General features: G+C 31.8%; 1 long non-coding RNA gene across 1 annotated transcript; it reads left to right on the top strand.

Moving 5' to 3' along the window:
- Positions 1–485: 485 nt before the first annotated feature.
- On the top strand, positions 486–3227 carry LOC104644993 (uncharacterized). The gene is made up of 2 exons (XR_002026291.3): positions 486–2463; positions 3015–3227. It is a non-coding gene; the product is annotated as an uncharacterized lncRNA (long non-coding RNA).
- Positions 3228–12444: the final 9217 nt, after the last annotated feature.

The following is a 12444-nucleotide window of genomic DNA, read 5'->3' as shown; positions in this document are numbered from 1 at the left end:
CATACATGAATACAAGTAATTCATAATATCCAATGAACAATCTACTTAATTAGTTCAATGGATTTGTAACAATTGATACATTTTATTTAATTGTTATTCTAATTTTTTTGTTGTTGTAATAGTATTTCCCACAAACAACATTTCTTTTGACTTTTCTAGCCCACTGAACTCCCAATCAGAAAATTTTTGATTTACTCACTTTTTTAGAGTAATATAAAATAATTCAAATTATATATATTTGACTTGAAATTCATTTTGTAGTACCCAAAAATCAAAGTTTATGATTTATTTTCGAATGATAAGTTTATCTGGCTTCATTATATTATTACTACTATATTAGAAGAAGGCTATTTCAACATGCCTGTGTCATCACACTTAATGTTATTTTTGTCTTTTCAGTATTTAAATATAGCTAGGTGTCTTGCTTCTGTGTCTTCAATGTACACCTCACGTTTAGCTGTCTTTATTATTTCAAGATCTTACTTCATTGCTCACAAAATGTATCTCCTTTCTCAAGCATTCATTAGGTAATCTTTCTCTATTCTTTCTTTTGATTTTTTGTATCTCTTTGTTTTACTTAATCTAAAATTGCACTAAAAAATGTTCCCCAATTTTATCTTTGGTTGAACAAATTTGATATTGGTGTGTTAAGATTTCCTTTCTTTTTTTCATTTGGGTTTGTTGTTGATGTTCAGCTTTTCTTGTACTTTTCAACAATTTCAATGAATTTGGGAGTATACAATTTTAATGTGATTCATACTCTAGATGAAGAACCACGTTCTCCTTGTTCTTTTTATTTCATTGATAAGTAATGGTTCAATCACTATGTTCTGCTCTGTTTAATTGATAGCAAAATTGAGTGCGTTTGAGAAATTTAAGGTTACAGATCTGGTGAACATGCCTGCTTCAGCTAGGGATTTTTTCATCATTCAAGTGTAGTTACACGTGACACTACTTAGCATAGGAACTGGTAATTTTTTCTACTTTCAATCCTCTTCTTGGTGTTCCTCTACTTTTGACTGATACTTAAATCTGGAGGTTTCTTTGAATCTTTCTGCTTGTTTTTCACCTTCGATTTCATGCATGATATATTGGTGTGTTTTAATTGAATTTCGGCTTTTTTTAGTTTTTTGAGATATACTAAATAAAGAAGCCTCTGCACTCATGGTCAATATGCATGTTTCATCACAGGGCAATTTGGTCATTCCTTGCTTTCATTTGGTTCAAGTGATGCTCTGATTTTTCATAGTTTTCATGGATTTTACTCCACTGTGCTTAGTTTCCTTGTCGTTATGTGTTTCGTGTAATTTTATTTGTTCTCTTTTTTTGTTCTATCGGGGGTTACAAGTTGGGTTAAATTATGATGGTTTCAATTTGCATATGAAGTGTTTGATAAAAGTGTTTACTAACTATTAAGCCTCTGCTTCGTTGATCAAAGAAACCATTCTTGTTGTCCTCAATTAATGCTCTTATTTGAGTTCCCTTAATATCATTTATGTTAACTTGCTTGAATTTGGTTATTCCCATTTGTGTGTCTCGATGTGTTGTCGCCATAGTTTGGTTTACTATGTGAAATATCATATTATAGTAGTTGTTACTAGTGTTGTTTCGGTACGGTTTTCGTTGCAGTTCTTAGCTAGAGTTAGCTTTAGAAAAAAGAGCTAATGATTAAGAAAATATATCTAAATTGTCATAAATATTTAATCCCAATCGATGTAGATCACTTTCTACCATAATAAGTTTACTTGCACTAGTTCTGATCAATAGTGACACAATCTGTAATTACACAATCTATTTCATCCATGAAGTTTTTTCATTTCCATAATCTCGAAATAGCAAGGATACACTTCTGACCATATCATATAAAGCTGATTTATATTTGGAATGACAAGAGTTATTGTATAGGACTGGATTTTTACCTTGTTCACAACCTCCAAAAGATAGAGACTACAATTTCCCTTGTTATCAAAAAAATTTGCACTTTCCTGAAAACTACAAATCTTGAGTTGTTATAGTGGACATTAAAGTCGCTATTCTGGAAAAGAATGTATCTGTGAAGTTGTATCTTCAGGGGCCATTTTGGTGATGATCTTATCTGATGTCTTTGTGCTTCGTGTTTTAAAAGGAAAAAGAAATTGTTTACCCTTTCATAGTTTATGAAAAGGGTTTGGCTTGTTATTCCATATTGATTATTTATCATGAAACCCAAGAACATAATATTATCAGTTTGATTCCTAACAACAATTTAGGTAGGTCTCTAAAGAGATTTGTGTTGGATAACCAGCTTTTGGGGATAGCTCAAAATTTTGATAAATTCTTATTTCACCAACCAAACTTGTTTTCAAAATTACCATTCCTCATATTTTTGCTTGTATAACAATGTTATTGTGGCTATTATTACCTTCTGAGACCAAGAAGAGGACCAAGAGTGTGATCGGGAGCTGCTGGATTCAGATATAAAAGGTGAATCACTGAACCTATTTGATGAAGAACTTGATGCAAAAGTTTCTTTGTGACCATTAACAAAATCTGTAGAAGAGATTTGAGATAAGTCTTACTCTTCCCGACTATTTTGATCTCTCTCAAATGTATTACTTTTGATAGATAGAGAGGCGTATGTTATTAAATATTTGCCACGTACTTCCAGCTTTAAAATGATTTCCCCTCTCCGTTGGTGCGTGCTCCTTGTTTTTTTTTTGGTTTTTTATGGTTATTTGGAACGTGCAGAGAAAATATGCCTAATATTAGAAGATTATGCTCTGTATATGTTCCATTAACAAAGGTTCATAACTTGACTCAGCTAAGAAGTTTGAATACGAATCAATTGAATTTTGTTGTAGTCGTGGTACAATTAAGCTAATTTCTGCACCGATAGATTTATATGTAGGAGCTTCTGAAAAATCTCAGCATGCGAACTTATAAACTTTAATTCTTGAATCATTATCTAATATACCATGAATTTTTCATCTAATTTGTTATTGTCTACATAATTTGCATATTTTGTTGAATTTCAGTAGGCCAGTCTATTGTTCTGAAGGTCAGCCAATTTCAGAAGGCATACCTTCGATCATCAATGTTCGACTTAACTATACAGAGGGGCATTGATAGTGAAGGCCAAAGCCCGATTTCTTAATTTTTGTATTCAAATTTTACATATGTGCAAGTTAATTCTTTGATAATATAACAAACTCGAAATATGAATTAAATTTTTTTTGCTTCTTCTTAAACTATATGATCTGCTTTTTGGTAAGTTGAAATGAGATGGTACATATTATGCACTATGTATCTTTACTTTCTACTATGAAATCATTGGAGAACTTCTATTTCAATTAGATTGCAAGCTAATGCTTGTATATATTCATTCAACAGCAGCTACTTGATTAACATGTTTGGCTTCAAACTTCTTCACGTATTCCTCGATCGATCTAAACAACTCAGAGAAGTTTCCCTTACCGAAGCCTCCACAACCGCCCTTCTGATTGACTTGTCCTTTTTTATCTTTGAGCATGCACCCGATTCTCTGAATTATTTCTATAAATATTGTTGGCCTGCACAAAAATACAATTACATTCACGCAGCTAAAAGGCAGAACTATGTAAATATAATAAGATGTAAATATCTAAATAATACAGCTAGAAAAACAAACTAAACAATTGCCAACTATATTTACAATATCTAACGATCTCTATATATCTATGTATCTTCATATGTACATTTAGCCGGCTCATACATTTCTATATGTTTAGATCCAACTAACAAAAATCTTCCAACGCACGGGCCACCTCTATCTAGTATATATATATATATATATATATATATATATATATATATATATATATTATGAGGGGGTTGGAGCTGGGCTGAAGTCATTTGGATACAACTCAAATTTTATTACGAGAAGTTTTAAAGTACTGTAAAATTTTGTTCACAATTTAAATGAAATTGATTAAATTTCATTCCTCATCAGAACACCGCATGTTTAAACAAATACATAACTATCTCTTTAATTTGTGAATTTTAATTAACTTTTCTAAACTCTGAATTATTAATAGATATAATTTTATATTTAAATGTTCTTATTTGATAGTCTTTATTTATATATGATTTATCGCAATTGAGTGAGATACACCTACTGATCACGTATATATATTTTGTTCATGTAACAGTTTTTAAATTTTATTTTATTTTTTAAAATTAATAATTTTTAGATATTTTTATAATAATTTTTTCTTGAAATAATAATATTACAAGATTGAAAATGTTTTTTCGGTAGTTTATAACCTTGGTGCAGTTGTCATAATTAAATCTGTGATTTGATTTGATAATATAAACAAATGTTATACTAATTATAATATATGACATATTTTGCATTATCATATCAATAAAGAATATCATAGAATATCTTCAAATAAAGCATGACAAATATATGTATGATCATAAAGAGTGAGAGGTTGGATGTAGTAGATATGAGAGAGAGAAAAAAGATGTAAACGAATTAAGTATATGAGAGAGGTAACTAGATAGGAAATGACGTAACTTCAGGTTATCTAAAATATGATCTTAGATATATGAGTGTGTAGTTAGATTAGAGTCTATTTTATTATTATTGAAAATATTTTACATTGGCGTGACACACATGTGCATCACATATACTCTAAACTAGTTGAAAAATAAAAGAAAATTTATAAATAGATAGCTTGAGGAGGAATTATTGATTAACTTTATTTGATTGTTTATTTTACTTCTTTTTAAGTTTGTAAATGTCAAAAAATTAACCATATAACACTAAATAGTCATTTATATCATTACTAATAATCGATAACAATCTTGAAGTCATAACTATACAAATATAACCAAGAAACAGTAGTATCATATGCTCTAGTCATATGTATATATTTTCAGACTTATCATTTGAATTTTCAATTGTGGCAGTTTTAATTATTGGTGATATTTATAAATCTTGTTTGGATCACTGTAATTGTTCTTTTGTTATTTTAGTACAATCATATTCCTATTAATTATTAATTTAGCTGCAATTCTTTTCTATTTCTTTGTCAGAATGATATAAATTGATGAAAGAAAACAATTAACATACAAAATTAATTAAAGGTCACATAAATTCTAAAATTAGAAAATATCTACCTTTGAAGTATTGGATTTGGTATTTATTATCTCTATTATATTGACATTTCAAATTTTCTTCTTACTATATATTATTTTGAACACATAAATTAGACTATATATATATATATATATATATATATATATATATATATATATATATATTCATTAGAGTAAGGTATTAAAAAAAGTCTTCATGAATATTATTGTACAAGGAATTAGGAGGATTATTTCAGTATTAATTTTAAAATTAGGTTTCTATATCTTGAATTTTGTGTGATGTATTACTTAACATTAGTATAATTTTGTTTTAAAATTTTAAGTATCATTCATCTCATATAAAATATAAAATTAATATAAAAAAAACTTGTGTTTGAATCAAATAAAACCTAAACAAGTTAGAAAAGGGGTATAGGAGAAAAAAAATAAAATAGGGTGACCTCTATGCCCCCTTGTCTCTTTATGTTTTTTCGTAATGTCTTAATTTATGGACTAAATTGTAAAACATATCACTATAAATAACAAACAGAAATGTAAAATTAAAACATAAATCATTATCGTGATGAAAAAATTAAAAGATAGAGCAAAAAGTGAGTCCACAAATTAAATAATAAATCTTTTACATTAATTATTAAAGCGAGCAAAATGACTCTTTTCTCCTTTTAGTAAGACGACCATGAGCATGACTAGTTTCTTTACATCACGAAATCTCAATTGTTGACTTGGAAGGAGTCTGCAAATGCATGTTTATTGAGTTATCGATATCAGTTATCGCTTCAGAAAAATTATTTTAAGAAATTGAATCAATAATAGAATCATGTTACTGTTCCCCTTATCCATCCGCTTTGTTTTTTTTTTTTTCTTCATGCTAGGGAGGGGAAGAATATATGTAGAAAAAATTTTATGATGTGGGGTTGGAGATGGGGTGGGGTTATTTGGTGACAACTCAATTTTTATTAGGGAATGTCTTAAACTATTATTAAATTTTGTTGGCAATTTTACTTCATTTATTTTTGTTATTGTACAGTTATTTATTTTATAGAAAATTAGGATAAATTAATTTAATCAATCATAGATGAAATTGACTAAATTTCAATCCTCATTAGAACATTCATGTTTAACAAAATAGTCAAAGACCTCTATAATTTGTGAATTTTATTCAAATTCTTTTTTAAAAACTAAACTATTAATAGGTATAATTATTTATTTAAATTTGCTTATTTGATAGTCCTTATTTACATGATTTTATCGCAATTGAGTGAAATACACATATGTGTCAGATATAAAACTGCATATATTTAGCTGGCTTAACTTCAACATAAAACTGCATATATTTGCAGATGAAAAAAATCAGATGGTGCTACTAATGTGGACATCAGGACGGGATGGTTGCAAGTACAAAAAAAAAATGCACCCTTTAGAACTATTAAGAAATATTCTATGTTGCAAGCTAAATGATCCAAACAGTTTTATTACTAATTCGAAGCAGTAACAATAGAGAGCTAACTACCCGACATGATGTACCAAATTCCTCATTCCTACGAGTTGATTTAGAGGTTACCTATAAAATTATTCAATGAATCATTTAATCAACTAAGCCCCCAACCCTAACTCACGGGTTAAATACATAAATGGGAAAAAACAAATTTGCAGGGTGGGGAACATGGAACAATCTGTTGCCAATCTGTGTTAAGAAAATCAGAAATTACTAGTTGTAATAAATCATTCAGAAACACGAAGTAACTGAGATTTTTAGAACCAGTAAATAAGATGAACAGAAATTTATTTGTAAAAATAATTTAATCTGTAAAACTTACCAGAATCTTGAATACTCTTTTTTTGATAATTTAGGAAGAAAATCAAGTCCACTGAATTCACAGTGTCCCCTTAAGAAAATTATTCCCCTCTAGTATCCGAGGTTTGATTTGGAATGTAACCTCCCAGGGTAAAATGATCTTAATCAGTAGAGTATAGATACCAAAACCTCTATTGTAGCGAATCAATCCACAGCAGGAAAGTACAAGAAGAAAAATGTGTTTTTTAAGAAGTAGGAAGATCAGAAAATTCGTTAGTTAATATTCTGAAGACTGAATGGTATTTATAGGCAAGAATAATATATTCTGAAAGGTTGCAACCCTTTCAGAATTGACACAACCATTAATGAAAGGTTGCAAACTTTCAAATGGTATTGACTGTTCCTGAAAGTTTCAACCTTTCAGAACAGTGGTGGGAATTTTTAAATATAACAAAATTTAAAACGGAGTTGAAAACATATCGGTTAATATCTGTTATCAACTGATTAATTGAAAATAATTTTTGGCCATTTAATTAATTAAATAAATAATTAAAATAAATTTGTCCAAAAAATTATCTCTCGATTAGCCAAAGCCAAAGCCGAAGCCGAAGCCGAAGTCGAAGCGAGCGAGCGACGACGATGAATGCGCGAGGGGGGTCCCTCTTTCCAACCCTTTTAATGATTAATAGGAGTGTTTATTCATTTAAACTCTCCTATTTTCATTTCCATTACCGATGAGGGACTATTGCCTTTTTTATTAAAGCATTAGAGGACTTTTCAAGTTCCCAACCTTTCAAGTTCTAAACTTTTCAAATTCCTCTCCTTCCCTCTATTTCCCATCAATTCTTGCTACATACCCAACAATCCCCCACATTGATGGGGAATAGTTATAACATAGGAATGCACGGACAATTGTGTATTTTACAAGCAAGGATTAATTCCATCTGGATAAGTAGGTTTCCCCTTGGACTTTCCGTAGTGAACATATGTCGGATATACTCGGTCAATCGGTAGATGTGATATCTTTGAACCGTCGAACTTTGGTGTATACCTAGACAACCATATGTCACACAATTAACCCTTTACTATTTATGATTCTTACGGTTGTGTTCGTTTCAGCCATGAATACCTCCTGGTTTCATGAGTGTAGAGAATAGGTTTTTGACATAAAATTCTCTTTGAAGCGGCTTCCACTTCACACTCACATAGGTGATTTCTAACCGTGTCATCTCGTAGATACACTATTTGGTCAAATCTACCAAACCTAGCAAATCATTAAAAAAAAATTTAAGCTTTATTACCTCATTAACAAGCCTTAAAATCTTAACCTTTTCCTGAACATTGTCTTCATCATGAGAATGCATTGAGTTAATTGACAATGTCGAACCGTCAGCCACAACTTTGTTTTTCTCCTTGAATCTAGCTCTTGGGATCTCTAGTCCGCTAGATAGAGTTACCGTCATGCTGACTTGTCCTAAGCCGTAAACCCATTCCCTTAGATGATCTTTCAACTGCCTCTCTCACTAGGCCTTTCGTTAGTGGATCTGACACATTATCGCTTGACTTTACATAGTCAATTGTGATAATTCCACTAGAGAGCAGTTGTCTTATGGTGTTATGTCTACGTCGTATATGACGAGACTTCCCGTTGTACATAACGCTCCCTGCCCTACCTATTGCTGCTTGACTATCGCAATGTATGCAAATTGGTTCAACAGGTTTGGGCCAGAATGGAATATCCTCTAGGAAATTCCAATGCCATTTCGCTTCTTCACCAGCCTTATCCAAAGCAATGAATTCAGATTCCATTGTGGAGCGAGCAATACATGTCTGTTTGGAAGATTTCCAAGAGACAGCTCCTCCACCAAGTATGAATACATAACCACTCGTGGATTTTACATCATTTGACCCGGTGATCCAATTTGCATCACTATATCCTTCAATCACAACAGGATATTTATTATAATGCAAAGCATAATGTTGTGTCCATTTTAAATAACCCAACACACGTTTCATAGCCATCCAGTGAGTTTGATTCGGATTACTAGTGTACCGACTCAGTTTACTAATAGCACATGCTATATCTGGTCGCGTGCAATTCATAATATACATCAAACTTCCCAACACTCTGGCATATTCCAATTGAAAGTCACTTTGACCTTCATTCTTTTTAAATTTACAACTTAAATCAATTGGAGTTTTGACTACATTGAAATTCAAGTAATTGAACTTATCCAATACTTTTCCAATATAATGAGATTGAGATAATGCTATTCCCTGGGGAGTTTTGATAATCCTGACCCCTAAGATCAAATCAGCAACTCCTAAGTCTTTCATATCGAACTTGCTAGACAACATGCGCTTAGTAGCACTTATATCGTCAATTTCTTTACTCATTATTAACATGTCATCAACAAACAAACAAACAATGACTTCATGATTCATAACGTTTTTAATGCAAACACATTTATCACATTCGTTAATCTTGAATTCATTTGCCAACATTACTTGATCAAATTTAGCATGCCATTGTTTGGGTGCTTGCTTGAGTCCATAAAGTGACTTCACAAGTCTGCACACTTTTTTTTCTTTACCAGGAACTATAAACCCTTCAGGTTGTTCCATGTAAATTTCTTCCTCTAACTCTCCATTTAAGAAGGCTGTCTTTACATCCATTTGGTGGATTTTAAGATCATGCACTGCTGCTAGTGCTATTAACATCCTAATTGATGTTATCCTTGTTACTGGAGAGTATGTGTCAAAGTAGTCCAGACCTTCCTTTTGTCTATACCCTTTGACTACCAGTCTAGCCTTATATTTGTCAATAGTCCCATCAGGTTTCATTTTCCTTTTAAAGATCCATTTTGATCCTAAAGGTTTATTTCCTGGAGGAAGATCAGTCAATTCCCAAGTGTGATTGCTTAAAATTGATTCAATCTCACTATTGACTGCTTCTTTCCAGTAAGTTAACTCTGACGAAGACATAGCTGCTTTAAATGTTTGAGGCTCATTTTCAAGCAATAATGCTACAAAATCTTGTCCGAAAGAAACATATTTTCGTTGTCGAGTACTTCGCCTAGGTTCCTCACTAGTTAGAATATTTTCCATTGATTCTTCTAGTGGTCATTTAGGTCTTTCACTTGTTGACTCACTTTCAGTTTTATACCGATAAATGTTTTCAAAAAACTCTGCATTATCTGATTCAATTATTGTATTAACATAAATCTCAGGATTATCAGATTTGTGAACCAAAAATAGACAGGCTTTACTATTTAAAGCATACCCAATAAAGACACAATCTATTGTTTTGGGTCTAATTTTAACCCTCTTAGGTAAAGGAACCTCTACCTTGGTTAAACGCCCCCACACATTGAAATATTTCAAGTTGGGTTTTCTTCCTTTCCACAACTCATATGGAATTGGTTGTGTTTTTCGATGGGATACTCTATTGAGTATTTTATTAGCTGTAAGGATGGCTTCCCCCCAAATATTTCGCGGTGAACCAGAGTTGATCATTAAGCCATTCATCATTTCCTTTAATGTTCTGTTCTACCGTTCTGCCAAACCATTTGACTGTGGTGTATAAGGTGCAGTAGTTTGATGAATAATACCATATTCCAAACATATCTCTTCAAAATGAGATTCATATTCTCCACCCCTATCACTCCGAATCATTTTTATCTTTAGATTCAATTGGTTTTCCACTTCATTTTTGTATTGCTTAAATGCATCAATTGTTTCATCCTTACTATTAAGCAAATATACATAACAATATCGAGTGCAGTCATCAATAAAAGTTATAAAATACTTTTTCCCACCACGACATGGTGTTGACTTCATATCGCATATATCTGTGTGAATTAAGTCTAAAGTTTTAGAATTTATTTCAACAGACTTGTAAGGATGTTTAACAAACTTACTTTCCACACAAATTTCACATTTCGACTTATCGCATTTAAAACCAGGCAATACTTCTAGATTAACCAATTTTCGCAAGGCTTTGTAATTTACATGTCCCGAACGGGCATTCCATAAATCACTTAACTCCAATAAGTAAACAGAAGCAGAATTTTTATTAATACTGTCAATAACCATTACATTTAGTTTGAAAAGACCCTCATTGAGGTAGCCCTTTCCTATAAACATTTCATTCTTACTTATTACAGCTTTATCACTAACCAGGACACACTTAAACCCGTTCTTAACGAGTAGTGCAGCAGAAACTAAATTCTTCCTAATAGTAGGGACATGCAGAACATTGTTCAAAGTCAACACTTTGCCAGATGTCATTTTCAGCATTACTTTCCCAGTTCCTGCAATCCTTGCTGTTGCTGTGTTTCCCATGAATAAATCTTCATCGTACTCAGCAGGAGTGTACGTTGCAAAGTCTTCTTTTGCAGAGCAAATATGTCTAGTAGCACCTGAGTCGAGAAACCACTCCTTGGGATTTCCAACTAAGTTACATTCTGATATCATTGCACACAAGTCATCTGCATCTTCCATTTTTTCCACGATGTTTGCTTGACTTTTGCCTTTGCCTTTGTTTTTGTCCTTTCTTGGAGCATGACAATCTGAAGATCTATGACCAGCCTTGCCACAATTATAACAGTTGCCTTTGAATTTCTTCTTGGCCTGTTCTGACTTCTGCCCGTTGGACTTCTTTCTCTTTTTGTCTTTGGTAGGAGCTTCTTCAACAATATTAACTCCAATGATTGTTGAACTCTTACGCGACTTCTTTTCGGCATTTCTGTTATCTTCCTCAATCTTGAGACAATCACAAGATCTTCAAGCTTCATTTCTTTACGCTTCTGCTTTAATAATTCTTGAAATCATTCCACGAAGGAGGCAACTTCTCGATCATTGCAGCCACTTGAAAAGCTTCATTTACTACCATATCTTCAGCAATCAGATCATGGAGAATAAGTTGAAGTTCCTGCACTTGTGATCCAACAGTTTTACTATCTACCATTTTATAGTCTAAAAACTTTGCGACCACAAATTTTTTCAAGCATGCATCTTCTGTCTTATATTTCTTCTCAAGTACATTCCACAACTCTTTTGAAGTTGTTATTGCACTATAGACATTATATAAGTCATCCTCTAAAGCACTCAAAATGTAACCTTTACATAGGAATTCTGACTGTTTTCATGCTTCAACAATCATAAAGTTTTCCCTGTCTGGCATATCATCAGCAGGTACTAGAGTATCTTCACTTATAAATTTCTGCAGACCAAGAGTGGTAAGCCAGAAAAATACTCGTTGCTGTCATCCTTTGAAATTCACACCTGTGAATTTACCCGGTTTCTCTGCTTGTGATACAAGAGTTCGGGTTGGTGCAACAACAGCCACTGTAACACCAGTGTTTTCCATTTCTGATAAACAAAATTGATACAATATAAGTAAGCAATAAATTATAATTGCAGACTTAAAGGAGTATAAAATCACAAAGATTTTTGTCTCCACCAGAAACACAAATTTAAATAATTTCCTTAAGATAGTTGTCAATCTGTGTTAAGAAAATCAGAAA

The sequence above is a fragment of the Solanum lycopersicum genome, chromosome 12 (genome assembly GCF_036512215.1).
Source record: "Solanum lycopersicum chromosome 12, SLM_r2.1".
NCBI classification, from domain to species: Eukaryota; Viridiplantae; Streptophyta; class Magnoliopsida; order Solanales; family Solanaceae; genus Solanum; species Solanum lycopersicum.
Note: the sequence above shows the minus strand (reverse complement) of the source record. Positions and strands in the feature narration are given on the sequence as shown.